This window comes from Ovis canadensis, chromosome 1, assembly GCF_042477335.2.
Source record: "Ovis canadensis isolate MfBH-ARS-UI-01 breed Bighorn chromosome 1, ARS-UI_OviCan_v2, whole genome shotgun sequence".
NCBI classification, from domain to species: Eukaryota; Metazoa; Chordata; class Mammalia; order Artiodactyla; family Bovidae; genus Ovis; species Ovis canadensis.
Genome location: NC_091245.1, coordinates 25,907,975 through 25,928,062, shown reverse-complemented (window position 1 = coordinate 25,928,062; position 20,088 = coordinate 25,907,975). Strand labels below are relative to the sequence as shown.

General features: G+C 37.0%; 1 protein-coding gene across 2 annotated transcripts in view; it reads left to right on the top strand.

Annotated features, from left to right (window-relative positions):
- The window catches only part of FAF1 (Fas associated factor 1), a 487,841-nt gene that overhangs the window by 190,665 nt on the left and 277,088 nt on the right, over positions 1-20,088 (top strand). The window lies entirely within an intron of this gene.

Here is a 20,088-nt window from a genome sequence, read left to right as displayed (position 1 = left end):
TTACTGTACTACCCATGGAATAGTACTAGCCAACAAATGTGTCTCCTACCCGCCAAGTCTTCAACACCTACTGGATATTCTTCAGTTTAGCAAAATTCTGATACTACTTAACTGGAGATAGCATTAGATCCCACAAGTTCAGGACTCAGCTCCATAAGACTGCCCCATATCAGATCCAATTGCAGGTATAGGTTGTCACCTGTGCTTCTGACCAACTGGCTGTGGATTGGAGGTTCCCACCACTCCCTTCTGTGTTCGATAATTTGTGAGAGAATGGCTCATAGAACTCAGAAATGCTCTATGTACTATTACCAATTTATTGTAAAACGTATTTTAAATGAACAGCCAGATGAAGAGATATATAGAATGAGATCTGAAAGGGTCTCGAGCAGAGGAGTGCTTGTAATGTTTAAGGTGTGCCCCCCTGCCAGCACATGGACGCTTTCTTTTTTACCAACCTGGAAGCTCTCCAGAGCTCTTCAAGTAGAATTTTTTATGGAGATTCACCACATAGGCATGATTGATTGAATCACTGGCTACTAGTAATTAGCCCAACCTCTAGCTCCTCTCTTCTACACAGAGTAGGGTGGGAGGGAGAGGTGGTTAAACATTCTAACCCTCTAATCATGAGGTTGGTTCTCCTGACAACCAGGATAGAAGCTCCTTAGTATCACTCTTATTACTTAAAAAATTGCAAAGATTTTAGGAGCTCTGTGTGGGGAAGAAAACAAAATGTGTATTTCTAATAGCTCATACCATTACAGGTAGATAGTATCAAAAAGAAAAGTAAATTTCACTTTACCAAAGTAGAAATCACTGAACTGAAGAAAGTTAAATCTGATATAATTGTTTCTGATAGTCTGTTAATGGTTTGTTTTAGGCTAAGAATTTAAAGATTTCTTGAGTTGCTCTGTATCTTATGTCCAGATCATATATTAATGGGAATTTGTATTTGCATATTATGAGAAACAGTACTTATAGTCCTTGTGCTTATAGTAATGTTGATTTAAATGCCAGATGAGATTATAGATATGGGTTCTGTATCTACTCAGGTACAACATTATTTTTAGGTTAGTTAAGAATGTCATCCAATATGTAATCCACATAATTAAATGTAGATAAGAGACATCATTGGTTATAGTCTGTTGCTTTCCAGTAGTATGATTAAATGGATTTTTCAAAAATGTCTTCCTGGGCTAATGGAAATGTTCATTGCCATGTGTCTCAGTCCCTAGGCAGGCAGGGGCCTACAGTGTTTCTTGAAATGCAGTGTTTATTGCAGAATGACTACTTTATATAATACTAAGCTAGTCTTCCCTGGTAGCTCAGCTGGTAAAAAATCTGCCTGCAATGCAGGAGACCCCTGTGCAATTCCTGGGTGAGAAAGATCTGCTGGAGAAAGGATAGGCTACCCACTCCAGTATTCTTGGGCTTCCCTTGTGGCTCAGCTGGTAAAGAATCTGCCTGCAATGCAGGAGACCTGGGTTCGACCCCTGGGTTTGAAAGATCCTCTGGTGAAGGGAAAAGCAACCCACTCCAGTTATTCTGGCCTGGGAAATTCCATGGACTGGATAGTCCATGGGGTCACAAAGAGTCTGATAGGACTGAGTGACTTTCACTTTCACTTTTCAAAGTAATCTTCCTTAGTTGGCTGTATGGATTTTTAGCAAGTTATAATGGTGCTTTTTCCTATGTTGGAATGATAAGAAAGACAGAAAAATTCAAAGTTAAATAAAAGATACAAAAAACATATCTGGCTAGTGAGAGGAGGAGCATAGAGGCTCCTGCTGATGAGGAAGTTTATTAATGCACATAAAAGTTACAGTGTACTTCTTTTAGATATGTTAATCCAAGATATCTTTCTATAAAGCTAGAGATCATTTTTCTTTTTTTAACCTATAAAATGTATCTTAAATTCTCATTTCATGAGAGACAGTTAAAAACAAAATCCATACAGAATTTTAAAAGCTAATGGTAATAATTATTTTTAACTTAGGATTTTTACTTGTGTTTTATCAAACAAAAATAATTTTTATATCATAACTGTATAATGGAACCCAAAAGTAATTTAATATTTAGTTATATAGTATATCATATTATCAACTATGGGAGACAGTATTGCTGTGCACTAACCTACATAATAAATCAAGTCGATTTGTTTTTGCAACATTTTGTTATAATTGGTGGATTCATACAAACCTTATTTTTAATTTGTAATCCAGTTTATAATCTAAAAAGGAGAAAATATCATTCTGATTGTTATATTTGAGACCTGGCAAATAAATAAAAACTTCAAAACTGATAGAGGAAAATAGCAAAGGTTATGTACATACCACCCCATTCTTCTCCTCAGATTTGGGATTTTTTTAAAAGGTATATTTGGTTTATATGGTTGGTTTGATATTAAATTGATTTTATTCTTTTATTTTTCTGACACGAGTCAGTGGATGTGGAAAGACTGAGGGAAACTGGGTAATAAACTGCCTGTTAATTGCAGTGCAGAACTATGACAAGGTCCTGCTGCTGGATTCCACCCTTCCAATTTCAGTGCAGTGGCAAGCGTCATGTTCTTTCTTTAGAGTATCAGTCTTCTCTCAATGAATTGGACTGTACTGGTGTTATGGTGTCATTCCTAAACAAAGTTTATTATAACCAAATCAGGAAAGTAATGTTATTATAATCTATCCATGCAGAAAAGGTAAGATCTAGAGAGAAAAGTCCCAGATTATAATCCCTGTTTATCTAGGGTCTTAGATTCTCCTTATATAAAATAGTAAGCATTGATTTTAGTTGCCAGGGTGTTTATAAAAATTCATTAAACAGAAGAGGTGCATTTATATGTAAAAGCACAAATTGCAAAGCATAATTATTAAAACATGTATGCTAGTAAATACCAGTAGTAATCTTTTTCATTCAACTCTCACTTCATTTTTATAGCACCTCTGTAAGAACACAGAGGCTGATATTGATATCTATATTATAAATTAGGAAATTGAGGTATTTTAAAGAGAGTTTTGCAGCTGGTTTAAGGTCAACAGTGAATAATATTTCTGCTACTGGTATCTTCATCTGACTCTCCATCTAGCTTCTGGTTTCTTGACAAATATATAAAGCTTTATTCCAAAGATGACTTCTTTTTTGGAAGCTGTTTTCTATAATGACATTTTTAAAAAAATCTTATAATTTGTCATTATATAGTCCTTAAAATTCATTTATATGCTTTTCCGTTACTATAGTTTTCAGGAATATTGATGAAATTTTAGTGTGTGAATGACCTTTTTAGTTACTGTACACTGTTCATCATCAGTAAAATATAGATGTAAAATAACATGCTCTTAAATTGTTTACTGACAAACAGTTTTATTCTCAGGGTTTGGTGAGAGCTATATATTAAACCATGCCTTATGAAAAATTTTTTAACTAGATTTTACTGCCACTAGGGGGTGCCTGGTAATCAAATCTTATTTTGTATTTACAGTATTTTTTAAGAAGCTAAGAGAAGCAGAATTACCATATAAGTGTCTATAACCTTATATTTAGAATTATTTTAAAGTAAATTATGTTTTCGTTTTTCAGAAAACAGAATTTCAGGCTTTTTGAGAATTTAAGAGGAACTCTTTAATCATAATCTTTTTAACAATTGAAAAATGTTTTTAAACTTTTTAAAATAGATCAGATTTCACTTATTAATTCAAAGGTGATGCAGTTACATCTATGGCACAACTTCAGATTGTACTGTCAATCACAATAAAATTAAAAGAGGGGAACTGTCAACTATACCTGTTTCATATTATAGGAGAGGGTCAATCTATCAAAGATTTATTGATTAACTACTAGATGAAACATGCTCTGTCCTCTAGGCACTTACAACCTAGTCATTGACATATTGTGACTTAAAAAAAAAATTAATCTCTTTAAAGAAAATTTCCAGCACTCTTCTGGTGTTTTATCTGCCACTCAGATTGTTTCATCCTGTAAGCACCTCTTTTCTTCATCTGCTGTAAAGTTGGTGTCCCCTAGAGTTCTGTTTTCAGCAGCCCCTCTTACTGTACATTTTCCCTGACAACTCTTCTCAGTGCTTCATTTTCCAAATATGTATAAATGACAGATCTCTATAAACACCTGTTTCCTAGTTGACAATTGAGCTTTTACTGGTATGTGCGTCTTGTAATTCAGTCATATGTCTCTATCTAGATTGAGACAATCCTGAGAAATCTGTACTACTACCTATATTTTTTGTCTCAAATATACAGTGGTAATGGTACAAAATACTGCAGTGTATTCCAAGTAGGATGATTAAGAATCACTACCAAAGAATCACTGTCATGCTGATCCATTCTTTGGCCACTTTGCAGTAAAATTAAAGGTGAAGTAGTAATAAAAAGGAATCTCTGAGGTCCTCCATACATTGGATACTACAGATAATTTACGGGTAAAGGTGAAATCATAATAACAACCACTGATAATTTAGAAGTGAGCACAAATAAGAGTTTGAGCATTCCTTGGCATTGCCTTTCTTTGGGATTGAAATGAAAACTGACCTTTTCCAGTCCTGTGGCCACTGCTGCGTTTTACAAAATTGCTGACAGATTGAGTGCAGCACTTTGATAGCATCATCTTTTAGGATTTGAAATAGCTCAACTGAAATTCCATCACCTCCACCAGCTTTGTTCATAGTGTTGCTTCCTAAGGCCCACTTGACTTCACATTCTAGGATGTCTGGCTCTAAGTGAGTGATCACACCATCGTGATTATCTGGGATGTGAAGATCTTTTCTGTACAGTTCTTCTGTGTATTCTGGCCACTTCTTAATATCTTCTGCTTCTGTTAGGTCCATACCATTTCTGTCCTTTATCGAGCCCATCTTGGCATGAAATGTTCCCTTGGTATCTCTAATTTTCTTGAAGAGGTCTCTAGTCTTTCCCATTCACATCAGTCCTTCCAGTGAACACCCAGGACTGATCTCCTTTAGGATGGACTGGTTGGATCTCCTTGAAGTCCAAGGGACTCTCAAGAGTCTTCTCCAGCACCACAGTTCAAAAGCATCAATTGTTTGGTGCTCAGCTTTCTTTATAGTCCAACTCTCACATCCATACATGACTACTGGAAAAGCCATAGCTTTGACTAGACAGACCTTTGTTGACAAAGTAATTAATGTCTCTGCTTTTTAATATGCTGTCTAGATTGATCATAACTTTTCTTCCAAGGACTGAGTGTCTTTTAATTTCATGGCTGCAATCACCATCTGCAGTGATTTTGGAGCACAGAAAAATAAAGTCAGCCACTGTTTCCCCGTCTGTTTCCCATGAAGTGATGGGACCAGATGCCATGATCTTAGTTTTCTGAATGTTGAGCTTTAAGCCAACTTTTTCACTCTCTTTCCCTTTCATCAAGAGGCTCTTTAGTTCTTCTTCAGTTTCTGCATGAGGGTGGTGTCATCTGCATATCTGAGGTTATTAATATTTCTCCTGGCAATCTTGATTCTTGGGAAGAAGCTTGTGCTTCATCCAGCCCAGCGTTTCTCATGTTGTACTCTGCATAGAAGTTAAATAAACAGGGTGACAATATACAGCCTTGACGTACTCCTTTCACTATTTGGAACCAGTCTGTTGTTCCATGTCCAGTTCTAACTGTTGCTTCCTGACCTGCATATAGGTTTCTCAAGAGGCAGGTCAGGTGGTCTGGTAATCCCATCTCTTTCAGAATTTTCCACAGTTGATTGTGATCCACACAGTCAAAGGCTTTGGCATAGTCAAGAAAGCAGAAAAAGATGTTTTTCTGGAACTCTCTTGCTTTTTCAACAATCCAGTGAATGTTGGCAATTTGATCTCTGGTTCCTCTGCCATTTCTAAAACCAACTTGAACATCTGGAAGTTCACGGTTCACATATTGCTGAAGCCTGGTTTGGAGAATTTTGAGCATTACTTTACTAGTGTGTGAGGTGAGTGCAATTACTTTGGCCACCTGATGCAAAGAGCTGACTCATTTGAGAAGACCCTGATTCAGGGAAAGATTGAGGGTGGGAGGAGAAGGGGACGACAGAGGATGAAATGGTTGGATGGCATCACCGACTCAATGAACATGAGTTTGGATGATCTCTGGGAGTTAGTGATGGACAGGGAGGCCTGGTGTGCTGTGGTTCATGGGGTCGCAAAGAGTCGGACACGACTGAGCAACTGAACTGAACTGAACAAATACAGCAAAAGTGATACTTAGAGGGAAATTTGTAATACTAAGTCCATTAATTAGAAGACAATAGATAGAAAATAATTGCATTTTATGTTCTACTTAAGAAATTACAGAAACAGCAGTAGAGTAAGTCTGAAGAAAATAGATGGAAAGAAACATTCAAAAGCAGTAATTAATGATAGTAGAGTAGGAAATGGCAACACACTCCAGTATTCTTGCCTGGAAAATTCCATGGACAGAGGAGCCTGGCGAGCTATAGTCCATGGGATCACAGAGAGTCAAATATGAGTGAGCACGCATACAATTAATGATATAAGTAGTCAACAAATAATAACTGCTTGAGAAATCTAGCCAAGAAAGGGTGAGAAAAAGCACAAAAATATTAGGTTTAAAAAGAGGACTTAACTACAGATTCAGAGGAGAGGTTTTGATTAGTATGATAATTATTAAGTTAATGCTAAACATAAGAAATTAATAAATTGTTCTAAAATAAAAGTGTATATGAATAGTAATAAAATAAACTTGTCTTTGTGGCAGTAAAATCTGAAGTTTAGTTGAAGTGGAGAATTTTGTAAAAACTATAGGTACTAAAATGAATATAAGACTTAGATAACCTGAAAAAGTAATATGACCATTACAGAAATTGAACTTATAGTATAAAATTTTGCATGCTATATTCTTCCCCTAGCCCAGAGGATTTCCATAAAGAAATCTTACCACAAACTTCCCAGTGGGACTGCTACCTATCTTATTGTTATCAAAACTGGAAAAAAAAATGTAAGAAAAAATTGTGTGTATTTCTTACTTATAATCATAGATAATAAAAATGAATAGGTAAATTTTCCTTTGCTTTCTCTCAGTCTTACCATTTAATGACCTCTTCTTTCCCCTGTCCTTATTCCACTACCTGCAAATGGCAGCTCTCCCCATGTTAAAATGGTCTAAGATGTACATGAATCAAAACCATAGCTTGATTGTGTCTTTCCCCTGCTCACATCCCTCCATTAGCTTTCCATTACTCTTAGACCAAAATTCAGGTTACCAAAGTATATTAAGGACTTACATAATCTTGTCCCTGACTTTTTAAACTTCATCTTTTATCATTCTCATCTCTGGCTTGTATCTTGCCAGCCACACTGGCCTCCCTGTTCTTCTTTAAACTTTCTAAGTGTGCTTTATCAACTTCAGGACACTCGTACTGTGCTGTTCTCCTACCTGGGATATTCTTTCATCAGTTATCAACTTGACTCTCTCCTTTACTTTATTCAGTCCTTTACTCAAATGTTACATTCTCAGATAGATTTTTCTTAATTCCCCTGGCTAAAAGAGTCCCTCTGTTATAGTCTTTCCCTTTATCTTAAATTATTACAAAATGCATTATATTAGTAATATATTCATATTTGTTGTCTGTATTCCTTATCATAATGTAAAGCTACAAGAAATTATGGACCTTTTTTGTTTACTCTTATATCCTCAGCAGCTGAAAGAGTGCCTGAAACATTGTAAGTACTTAGAAATATTAATGGAATGAATACTGTGAAGTAATATATCCCTGAGAATGTTTGCCTCCTAAGAGAGACCAAAGCTAATGAGTAAAGTTCTAGTGTGGAATATCAAGCATCATGCAGAACAGATATAAGATATTTGGGGAGCTGAAGATCTTACAAGTGTTCCATAAGTGTAATAAACTAGGCAGTCTCCACTCCTTGGCCTGAGTTTAGCATTTTTTTCCAGTGTTCCTTTTGATCTTTTTTTTTTTTTCCACTGAAGTATGGGATAATGGAAGTAGCTCTAGCTTTATAGTCAGACACTGTTTATCCTGTGTCTGTCCCACTGGTTTTGTGGCCTCCGGCAGCACCTTTCTTTTATGAATCTTAGTTTCCGCGGTATTATTTCATAAATGGCTGTCCTCTCTCTCCAGCCAGATCCTAAGCTGTGAAAACAAGAGCATTCTTACTGAGCATCTCCCTCAGCTCATCTATGGCCATCTATGTAGAAGCCCTTAATAAACATTTGTTGTTAATGAATATGAAAAGTTTCATGACAAATTGAGGGATTTAGTTTTCATCCATACACATATAGTCTCTCCATTGGCTGTTTTGCTAATTGTGTTTTTCATATATATGGAGAGTCCATCTCATTTTATTCTTATAGGATGTCAATTATTCCTTCATTTGCCACATACAGATTGAGTACCATCTTACAGTGTGTTAGTTCCTTGTTCTAGGTGTTAGAGATACAATGAGAAACCAGATGACAGGGTACCTGCTTTCATAGAATTTACAATATAATATGTGTAGACATGGGGGTACGGTGCAAGGACAGACACCAAACTGTGAATCAAGCAAGAAGAGGCGTCAGATGATAATAGTGCTTTGCAGGATACTGAAATAGAATGACATGATACGAAGTAACTGGGCAACTCCTGTAAGTTGTATGGTGAGGAAAGGCCTCTCAGAAGATGTAGTATCTCAGCTGAGACATGGATGATTAAACACTATTAAAGTGAAGAGCAGAATGAATAGTATTCTAAGCAAGGGAAATAACTAGTGCCAAATAACTAGTGGCAATAACTAGTGACTGAATAGGTGCCTTGGTAATAAAGTATAGTCTTTTCAGCGTGCTTTAGTCTTATCCTAATAAGTAATAAAAATGTTCAGCTCCATTATAATTACATAGATTGTCTCCATTTTTTGTGGCAGGGTGATAGAAAATAAGGTATCCCTTATATATAGTTGTCCCTTTTTATAAGTAGTAATTGAGTCTTGCTATTGAACTTTGACCTTTTTATACTGAGAGGATGGTTCCCATTAATATTTCGATGGGTTCTGGGAGGGTGTTGTTGAACTCCGGTCATACAGTCTAGCATATGCTCCTCTTGTGTGGCCTATTCTGGCTTTGTGTTAGCTGCTATTTGTGCAAGCTTGAGTAAATTCAGGGTACTAATTGAGACCCTTGTGATAGTTAAGTAAACCACTGGTATTAAAATATGTGGCCTTTCTTTGTTCTTGGAAAACCATTCATAGGAAATCGGGTAACAATAGCCTTGAATTAATCTAGAGTAGGGTATTATATTTTCCAGTGGATACTGTGGAAGGAAATTGAGTAGTAGTGAGTCAAGGTATCTGAGTTGCAGCCCCGTCTGAGTTTTAGCCCCAGCTCTCCCACAGAATCACTGTTTGATAGGGCAGGTCACTCTTCTGCTATGGACCTCAGATGCTACCAGAAAATAAAGAGACTCCATGATTGGGGAAAAGAAACTGCTTTAGTAACCAGACAAGCACCAAGTAGATCATGTGGCTTTGACTAGAGTTCTTCGTGAGGTCTTTTACCTTTCACTCCAGACATAAATCTTAGGACCCACGTTTCTGGTGGCTCAGATGGTAAAGAATCTGCCTGCAATGCAGGAGACCCAGATTCAATCCCTGGGTCAGGAAGATCCCCTGGAGAAGGGAATGGCTACCCATTCCAATATTCCTACCTGGAGAATTCTATGGACAGAGGAGCCTGTCACGCTGTACTTCCTGGAGTTGCAAAGAGTCAGACACAAATGAGCAACTAACACTTTTACTTTTTCACATGCTCAAGTGACCTACAGAAAGAGTTATGACTGGGTTTTCAGAGCCTTAAGGACTGATGCAGTCGGCCTGCCTCACCAACATGGTCACAGCAGCATACATAGCTTAGAGAGCTCATGGCAAACCTTGTTCAGGACTATCTACCACAGGGGATAAAAAGTGGAAGGTAATTTAGTGCACTAGGCCATAGGAAATGGGGGACAAAGCTGCTCATCTCATCCTCACCTTCTGTGAAACCTAACCTAGTACACAGTGACTTTATGAATAATTGTTAATAGTCTTTTCTCTTTTTCTGGAAGAAGAAAGTTTAGAATCTGGAAAAAATGCCACAAGTGTTCTTATTAGAAACCTTCCTTTGTGAAGAGAAGCAGCACGGGCAGAAACAGCACTTACCTGTGAGCAGAGGCAGAAGTTTAAAGGAAAGCAAATGAAACATTGTTCTCATGATCCCTGAGGTATCTTCTAATGTCCTTTGGATACTCCCTTCCTACATCCCATAAAGCGTGGTATAAAAAAGGGGAAAATGGAAGTATTCCTCTTCTGCCCCTGCTTCTTATAACTAGCTGTGGTAATTGCAGCTATGTTCCTAGCCTTGGTCTTAGCTAAGAGGTGACACCTCTGGGTGATATGTATATTGATACTTTCACAGACAGTTTACTTTTTTCTTTTTGTTTTTTTCCCCTCATCTCTCCCACCCTGTTCTGAGGCCATTCAAGATACTTATTCACCCTCATTATCCCCACTAAAAAGATTACTGAGAAGTCTCATGGAACTACTTGGGGTCCACTTATTAGAAGAACATTCTAAGGATGCTTTCAGATAGCTCTCATCCTACTTCTGTTTCCCACCTCACAATCTCTGCACAGATGTTAATCCTTGTAATATTTTTCACTCTTTTTTTTCTATGTCCTGCTATTTCAGTTTTTGGTGTTCTCCTTTAATGCAGTAGTCACAATTATGAGATTGCTGACTAAGAATAAGGTGACAACTCTAGGGTATCATCTTTGGAAGGATTTAAAGCAGTCATTTAATCTAGTCCCATTTTATGCCTGAGAGAACTGAGGTACAGAAAAATGTAACTTTACATATGCAAGTAGATGTTCTGAATGGATTAACTTTTCCTTCCAAAATGCTTTACAAAACAACTTCTTTGTTGTTTTCACAAATGATATTCATCTGTGAAAATGTTTTACTGGTGCTGTAAGCAGTACAATATTTAATAACAATTTGATGTATATCATTCTTAAAGCAACTAATCATTTCTTAATATAGTATAATCAGTGTTTCAAGTACATTATTGTGGTTAGTGTTTAACTTCAATTCTCATGAGCATTTTTATTACATTTTGTAAAAGTGATATTAGGAAGTATTAGATTAGTAAATGTGTCTTAATAAAGGGTACTGAAAAGTGGCTTATTTTAAGAAGACGACATTTCCCTAAAGTTATGCATTCTGGATAAAAGAAACTTGTCCCCAATTACAGCATTGATGGAGATCACAACACTTCTAATTGGATTGATGTACCAAACCTGTTTATATAGTTTACTGCCTATTGATAGGTCAGTGACTACTGAGATTAGCTTGTTAAAATCACACTTTGAAAAAGAACTACAGGTATTCTCTGTGGTTGATTTAATGGAAAATTGGAAACTTGGTCACTAATTCATGAAACAAAAATCAATGTAACTTTTTTTCTTTCTTCATGGTTTGTCTAGATGGATAGAATTATGTTTTGACAGTTTTGCTGTGAACTACTTGGTAAATCACAATATATCACTATCACTGCTAATTACCACATTTTGATTAATCTTATATTAGTTAGTACATTTTGCTGAATCCAATATATCTCTATATTGATAAACAGTAATTCATAAGGACACCTGAACTTTGAAATCTTCCTGAAAAATGTTACTAAGAATTATGTGAAACCAAATGTTTGTTTATCTAGACATATTTAATTGCCAGCAAAGAAAGCAATTAAAAGTAGCTGCAGAGTAAGAGGCCAACCTTTGTTAAACGTGGTTTTAAGATTGTTACAGAACTTGTGGTGATGATAACATGGTGTCTTGGAGGATGTTAACAACTGTAGCAGAGTGTTAATTAAGAATGATGTAATCTGCAGCTCAGAATTATTAATACCACATGTTAGTTTAGCTGGACAGAAATAAAACCTAATTTCAGTTATGATGATGGCTCAAGTTGTATTTGTAGTAGAAAGATTAACATTTTATTTTTGTGCTGTTCCTGAGACAATTTAAAAATCCTGAATGAAATACAGTCAAAGGTAAACATCAAGTCCTTAGCTCATTTACATATGTGACAGATTTTCAAACTGATTGCTATTTGAACCTAATCTGTCATTGCTGGCTGCATTAGCTACAACAAACATTACATTTACATATTGATTTCTTATTTTGTTTTAGTGTAAATAATCCATAATTATAGTAAATTTGGTCTTTTGTTGACAAGAGCTCATATGACTCTGTAAGTTTAGAATGGAAATTTAAATTGCCATGTGTCATGCTTTTTAATTTAAAAGCTTGCTATATCTGAAAGGATAAAAAGATCATTGTAGATCATAAAATAGTCCCAAAGAGACAAAGGAGAGAAAATTTTGTAGAGCTTTTTAGAAAAATATAAATTGTAAAATATTAATGAAAAATTCAGTAACACATTCTAAGATTATTTTATTTTTAAAAGAAAATCAGTAATTTGAAAAAATTAATTTTTTGGCTTCAGTATTAGGTCATATTTAAAAAATCAAGTTAATGGAAATGCACCTTCTAAACCTATTTTTCACTGATATTTGTTTAAAATATTCAGTGCAAAAAAAGAAAGAAATAGCATACACACACGAGCAGAAATGAAACAGATTTTCGATCTCTTTACTGATGTTAATATTTTACTCATCTGAACTACCTATACAACATCGATTTGAGAAATTTAATTTCACTGACAACAACCAGTATATGTCAGTGGTCACATGCTCTTATAAAGTAGCATTGGAGAAAAAATCCATAGTTCCATTTACAATGATTGAAAGTGTGTTTTTGAGGTTAAAAATACAGGACTCATTTGATTGCACAAATAGTAGTTATCCAATTGTTGAAGTAAATTTTATGGCTTATAATTTTTTGTGGAGATATAATTTACATACAATAAATGCATAATTCTTAAGTGCCCCCCAGTTACATGAGATTTGACAAATGCTTATTGTTTTCTACAGTGGGTTTAAATGAGTGGGATATTAATTTGGATGTGTGTATACAGGTATTTAACAAACAGCCTGTGCTGAATTGATGGTGTCTGTTTACTTGAGTGCTATGAATACAGAACCCCTGAAAACTCATGTCAGTCACTTAGGCTGCTATAAAGAATACCATAGACAGGGTGACCTAATCAACAGACATTACTTTTTCACAGTTCTCGAAGCTAGAAAGTCCACGATGCTGACAGACTTGGTTCATGGTGAGAGCTTGCTTCTTGACTTGCAGACAGCTGCTTTCTCACAGTGTCCTCACTTGACAGAGGGAGAGCACAAGCTCTGTTTTCTCTCCTTTTTTTAAAAAAAATTATTTTAATTGGAGGCTAATTACTTTACAATATTGTATTAGTTTTGCCATACATTGACGTGAATCTGCCACGGATGTACATGTGTTCCCCATCCTGAACCCCCCTCCCACCTTCCTCCCCATCCCGTCCCTCTGGGTCATCCCAGTGCACCAGCCCTGAGCATCCTGTATCTCTCTTCTTCTTACAAGAACAGTAATCTCATTTTAGGAGTCTCATCCTCATTATTTCATATAAATGTAATCATCTTCCAAAGACCCTGCCCCCAAATACTGTCATGTTGGGTGTTAAGTATTCAGAATGTGAATTTGAGGGGATACACAAACATTCATTCTATAACAGCCTTGAATCCCAAGTCTAAATGTTTTGTTCTTCCTAGTCTAGTTGTTTAATCTTGATGGATTTATACTTTACGTGTGCTTCTCACAGAACTGTTTCTGTTTTATTAATAATAGACAGGCTATAGTTTAGCCTGACCAAATCTTCTGTTCACTGAAGATTTAAGAGAAAATTCTTGATTCAAGGAATTTCTGGAGAAGAAATCCTTAAAATTACTGTTAATATCCTTGATGCAAAACACTCTGCCTTCTACTGTTCCGCCCTATGGGCCTGCTGCTCTTTGTCAGAAAGAAGTCATTCCTCTTCTTAATCAGGAATTAATGGCAGGTATATAGTGACATGATGATTAAATGATTGTTTTGCTACCATAATTCAACCATAAGTTAACCTTGAAAAATCACTGTGGCACATATATTAAAATATCCATATGCTTTCTGTATTAGTGAATCATTAAAGTACTCTCTCAATGTGAAATAAAGTCAAGACAGTAAAGTCTGTTATATATATTTTCTTAATGTTGTTTTATCCATACTTGACATATGGAAGCCAGTAATTTATGACTTTTTATGTTCACAGGTATAAAAATGTCTGTAACTTCAGATTTATTTATTGGGGCCTGTGTTAAGATTTGCTGAATGCTATTTTCTCCTTATGGTCAATCCACCCCCCACCCACCCCTGCCTGGCCCCCAAAAGAAAAAACTAGAAAGGACTATAAAATGTATTAAACTAAATCAGTGCATTAAAATAAAGTTGTTATTCACTAGAAGGCAGATATTTTACAGATGACTTCACTGTTCCTGATAAATGCTCATAATTAAATTGGAATGGGATTTCCCCCCCAGGTAGAGATGGACATTCTGCTAATGAAAGAGCACTGGAAGGGCAAGATTTGTGGACAAAAATGAAAGTAGAGAAGGGATGTTCTATTGAAACTACTTCTAGAATTTTGTTGGTATTAGATACTAATGCTTAGTTATCATACTGAAAAATTTAAGGAGGTGGATATCTATTTATTTACCTATCTGTCTGTCTTTTTATAGTTCCCTCTCTTAGAATGTACCTCCCTCCTTCTGCCCTTCCCCCCAGCTTGAATTTTAAGAAACTGGCTGGAAAATTATGAGATGGTAAATGTGCGCTTTGCCACTAACTGCTTTAAAATATTAACATTCATTGTGTTGTAGTCTTTGCAAATACCTACCAGTTTGAAGCTTGGGGACAATGTATGTGATTTTCATTACCTTTTAAATGTTAATTTCAGTTTGTATTTGAGGGTAGAGTAATGGTGAGTTTTAATAACTGTTGTCTATTTGTAGAAACAACCATCTCCTTGTTGGTAAATGCAGCTATTAAAACTGAAAGGAAAATCACAATGGAGAATAATACATTAAAAACCAGTGAGGAGAGAATACTGCTAAGTCGCGTTAGTCGTGTCCGACTCTGTGTGACCCCATAGACGGCAGCCCACCAGGCTCCCCTGTCTCTGGGATTCTCCAGGCAAGAACACTGGAGTGGGTTGCCGTTTCCTTCTCCAGTGCATGAAAGTGAAAAGTGAAAGGGAAGTCGCTCAGTCGTATCCGACTCTTAGCGACCCCATGGAATGCAGCCTACCAGGCTCCTTCGTTCATAGGATTTTCCAGGCAAGAGTACTGGAGTGGGGTGCCATTGCTTTCTCCGAGGAGAGAATAGATTTCTATTTAAAACCACTTCTTGCATTGAGATAAAATTCAACTGCTTCTGAAAATTTTCTGCATTTGCTAACACTTTCCTTCTCCATCTAATTGAAGAGAAAACCATTAAGGGAAACAAAAAAACGTTTTGTGTTATTTCTCATCCATCTACTTTGGTTGGCAGTTACCCTTAGAGCTATTCTGAAGGTCAAAGTTGAAATAGCATGAATGACTTTGCATTTTGAAGGTGAAAGAAGACTGCTTGAAGGTGGATTAACTGTGGCTAACTATCCTAGCATGAAAAGTGAATGTGTTAGTTGCTCAGTCGTGTCCGACCCTTTGCGACCCCAGGGACTGTAGCCCACTGGGCTCCTCAGTCCATGGAATTCTCTCAGCAAGAATACTGGAGTGAGTTGCCATTCCCTTCTTCAGGGGATGTTCTGGACCCAGGGATCGAACCCAGGTCTCCCACATTGCAGGCAGATTCTTTACTGTCCACACTCATTGAAGAGTAGCCAAACAGCTAAGTGAATGAATCAGGCTGGAGTCTGAGGTTGCTAAAGCTGAAACTCTAGTACTTTGGCCACCTCATGTGAAGAGTTAACTCAATGGAAAAGACTCATGCTGGGAGGGATTGGGGGCAGGAGGAGAAGGGGACAACAGAGGATGAGATGGCTGGATGGCATCACTGACTCGATGGACGTGAGTGTGACTGAACTCCGGGAGTTGTTGATGGACAGGGAGGCCTGGCGTGCTGCGATTCATGGGGTCGCAAAGAGTCAGACACAACTGAGCGACTGAACTGACTGACTGACTGATGGTGGCATAATAGTATTCAAAGAATGTGTTATTGTGGAGGTGGGGGACAACTTGCAACAACTAGCAGGTAATGAAGCAGGAATTCAAATCTGTCTCTGACTCCCAAACAGTTTAAAGCCATAAATGTTTTTTCTTGCCAAACTTACCCTTCCCCAGGGCTACTAGAAAATTGTAGCACTAGACTAAATTGTTCTAATCTATTCTGGCAGTCAGTGCTGGTCCTGGCAAACCTTTTTCCAAAGTTATTGCACAAGTTTGCAAATCAGGATCAAGAAACGTATCTAAGGAATTACATAAAGGCAAGCACTAAGGGTATTAAGCATTTGTGTAGGTTCATATGTAAAGATAAGAGGATCTCTGTATATAATAATCAAGAATTCTGGAATTTTGAATTCCTTAGCCTAGCGTTTAAAGCTTCCATAATGTTGGTCTTTAATGTTTTTCAAGTTTCCTCTTTCAGAAACCGTTCTTTACATCCTCTTATACTACTTCTTCATTGCTTTCTATACCCTTCCCTGTATTCTCCAGTTGCTATCTCTGCTCAAACTAGTCTATGTCTGAAATTACCTCCATTATCTACTTAATAAAATTACCATCTATTCTTCTTCATAGTACTTCAAAGTACTTGTTCGCTTTTCCAAAATCCTCAAGTTTTAACTCAGACTAGTCTGTCTTGAGGTCAGTGATTATGTCTTTGATTCCTATATTATTATAAATAAGAATCAAATAATTATAGAAAGTGGAGTTGTGAGCTTCTAGCAGTCAGGGGTCTTATTCATTGTTACATCCTCAAAGCAGCCTAGCTATTTGGGACATAGAATGCTAGTGTACAAAGAACATAGAATCAAATATAGTTTTTAAACTATATGCAGAATTATTTCTTAAATATAGGATTTCATTGAATCACTTTTCAGATGCTAATGCCAAGGGAAATACAGATGAATGATAAAATACTTACCTTCAAAAGGGTTGCAGTCTTGAATTCAGGCCTTCCACACATGAAACAAAGCAAACCTTACAAAACACACTATAAATAAGTATTAAATAAGGTGTATATATATATATACCTTATATATATATAGTATAGTAAAGCGTCTACCTACAACGCGGGAGACCTGGGTTCAATCCCTGGGTGGGGAAGATCTCCTGGAGAAGGAAATGGCAACCCACTCCAGTATGCTTGCCTGGAAAATCCCATGGATGGAGGAGCCTGGTAGGCTACAGTCCATGGGGTTGCAAAGCGTCAGACATGACTGAGTGACTCACTCACTCACTCACATGTGCAGTATTTGGGAGGACAGGGATGTAAAGAAGGATGAAAACAATATGAATCGAGATCAAAGTGAGTTTGGTGTAAAGTTTTTGATGTGAGGGGAAGTCAGCCAAACTCTAGAGCTTGAATTCTAGAGAATAATTGTGAAATAGGTTTACCCATGCAAGACCTTGAAACTGCAAGTAGACTTTCCAGTCTTGCCACTTCCAACTCCAGATTCATTTGACATACGTATGTATATTGAGGGGCTTCTCTGTTGGCTCAGATGATAAAGAATCCTTCTGCATTGTGGGAGACCTGGGTTCAATCCCTGGCTTGGGAAGATCCCCTGGAGAAGAGAATGGCTACCCATTCCAGCACTGACCTAGCCTACTTTTTGAGCTTCACCATAGTCCTCTCATATACCCTTTATTGTGGTTACACTGAGCTTTCCGCAATTTCCTGAACATGATCACTTTTTCTGGCTGTACTGCATGTAAAACTCAAGTATCGTTTGACATAATTGCTTATGCCCTCCTAATTAAAATGGTTATGTCTTTTGGCTACCTTGGTTTTTCTGTTATCTCACTGGCCATTTATCAATCTCCTTTTCATTGATTTCTCCCTGCTTGATTTCGAATTATTGGAATGCCACAGGGCTCCATCTTGGCCTTTCTCCTCTTTCTCTGGTTCCCTAGATGATTTTTTTTTGAGGTAGGGACTACAAAATCTAAATACTATCTATAGTAGTCCTGCCATCCATGGTGGGCCTGAAACTACAAAGAGTACAAAATTCTACATGTACTGTGTTTTTTCTTATACAGGCACACACCCCAGAAATATTTTAAAGTCAATTCCAGACCACTGCAATAAAGCAAATATCATAATGAAATGAAAGTGAAAGTGTTAGTCGTACCCCATGGACTTTCGCCCGCCAGGCTCCTCTGTCCATGAAATTCTCCAGGCAGGAATACCAGAGTGGATTGCCATTTCCTTCTCCACAGGATCTTCCCAACCCAGGGATTGAATCTGGGTCTCCCACATTGCAGGCAGATTCTTTACCATGTGAGCCACTAATGAAGCATGTCAAATGCATTTTTTGGTTTCCCTAAGCATGTAAACTTATGTTTATGCTATACTGTAGTCTGTTAAATGTATAATAGAGTTCTGTCTAAAAAATCAATGTATATTGATTTGGCAAAGTGCAATGTAATGAGGTATGCCTGTACATACATACCTATAATAAAGTTTAATTTATTAATTAGGCACACTATTAAATTAGGTAAAAGATAAACAATAAATGTTGATAGAGAAGTTATAACAATTACTGTATTAAAAATTACAGGAATGTGGACTTTCTCTCAAAATATCTTATTGTGTAAATACAATGCCTTTTCTTAATTAAGCGCTTTCAGGCACTGTAGCCATAACTTTTGGAAGTAGAAGTGAGACTGCGACTAGTACGATTTCTTTTTCCTTCATCACAATTTAATGGAAGAAAATTCATTCTTACTGTTGAGTTTAGCAAACTCAGTAGACATTTTTATTTCTTTTAACTTTTACCTGTTCACATCAAGGAAGCACTTTATGGCTCCTCTTTGTCATATCCAAATTGCCACTATCACTACTTTTGTGCTTTGTGGCTGTTAAGTAAAATTAGGGTTTGCTTGCATGTAAGCGCTGTGATAGTAGATCTGATAACCAAGATAACTGCTGAATGACTTCTGAACATAGGGATGATTCATAACCCAGGTGGGATGGAGCAGGAGAGCATGCGATTTCATCACGCTATTCAGAATAGCCTGCAATTTAAAACTTAGAAATTGTTTATTTTTGGAATTTTTCCATTTAATATTTTTGGACCTTGATTAACTGCAGATAACTGGAATTGCAGAAGTGGAAACTGAGGATAGGGGGATGCTGTTTTATGTGCTATCAACTCTCCTGCTCTCAGTTCAGTTCAGTCGTTCAGTTGTGTCCAGTTCTTTGCAATCCCTTTGAATGCAGCACTCCAGGCCTCCATGTCCATCACCAACTCCTAGAATTTACTCAGACTCATGTCCATTGAGTCCATTATGCCATCCAACCACTTCATCCTCTCGTCCCCTTCTCCTCCTGCCTTCAATCTTTCCCAGCATCAGGGTCTTTTCAAATGAGTCAGTTCTTCCCATCAGGTGGCCAAAGTATTGGAGTTTCAGCTTCAACATCAGTCCAGTGAATATTCAGGACTGATCTCCTTTAGGATGGACTGGTTGGATCTCCGTGTAGTCCAAGGGACTCTCAAGACTTGAGTCTTCTCTAACACCACAGTTCAAAAGCATCAATTCTTGGGCATTCAACTTTCTTTATAGTCCAACTCTCACATCCATACATGACAACTGGAAAAACCACAGCCTTGACTAAACGCATCTTTGTTGGCATAGTAATGTCTCTGCTTTGTAATATGCTTTCTAGGTTCGTCATAACTTTTCTTCCAAGGAGCAAGGCGTCTTTTAATTTCATGGCTGCAGTCACCATCTGCAGTGATTTTGAAGCCCCAAAAAATAGCCTGTCACTGTTTCCGCTGTTTCCCCAACTATTTCCCGTGAAGTGATGGGACCGGATGCCATGATCTTAGTTTTCTGAATATTGAGTTTTAAGCCAGCTTTTTCACTCTCCTCTTTTACTTTCAT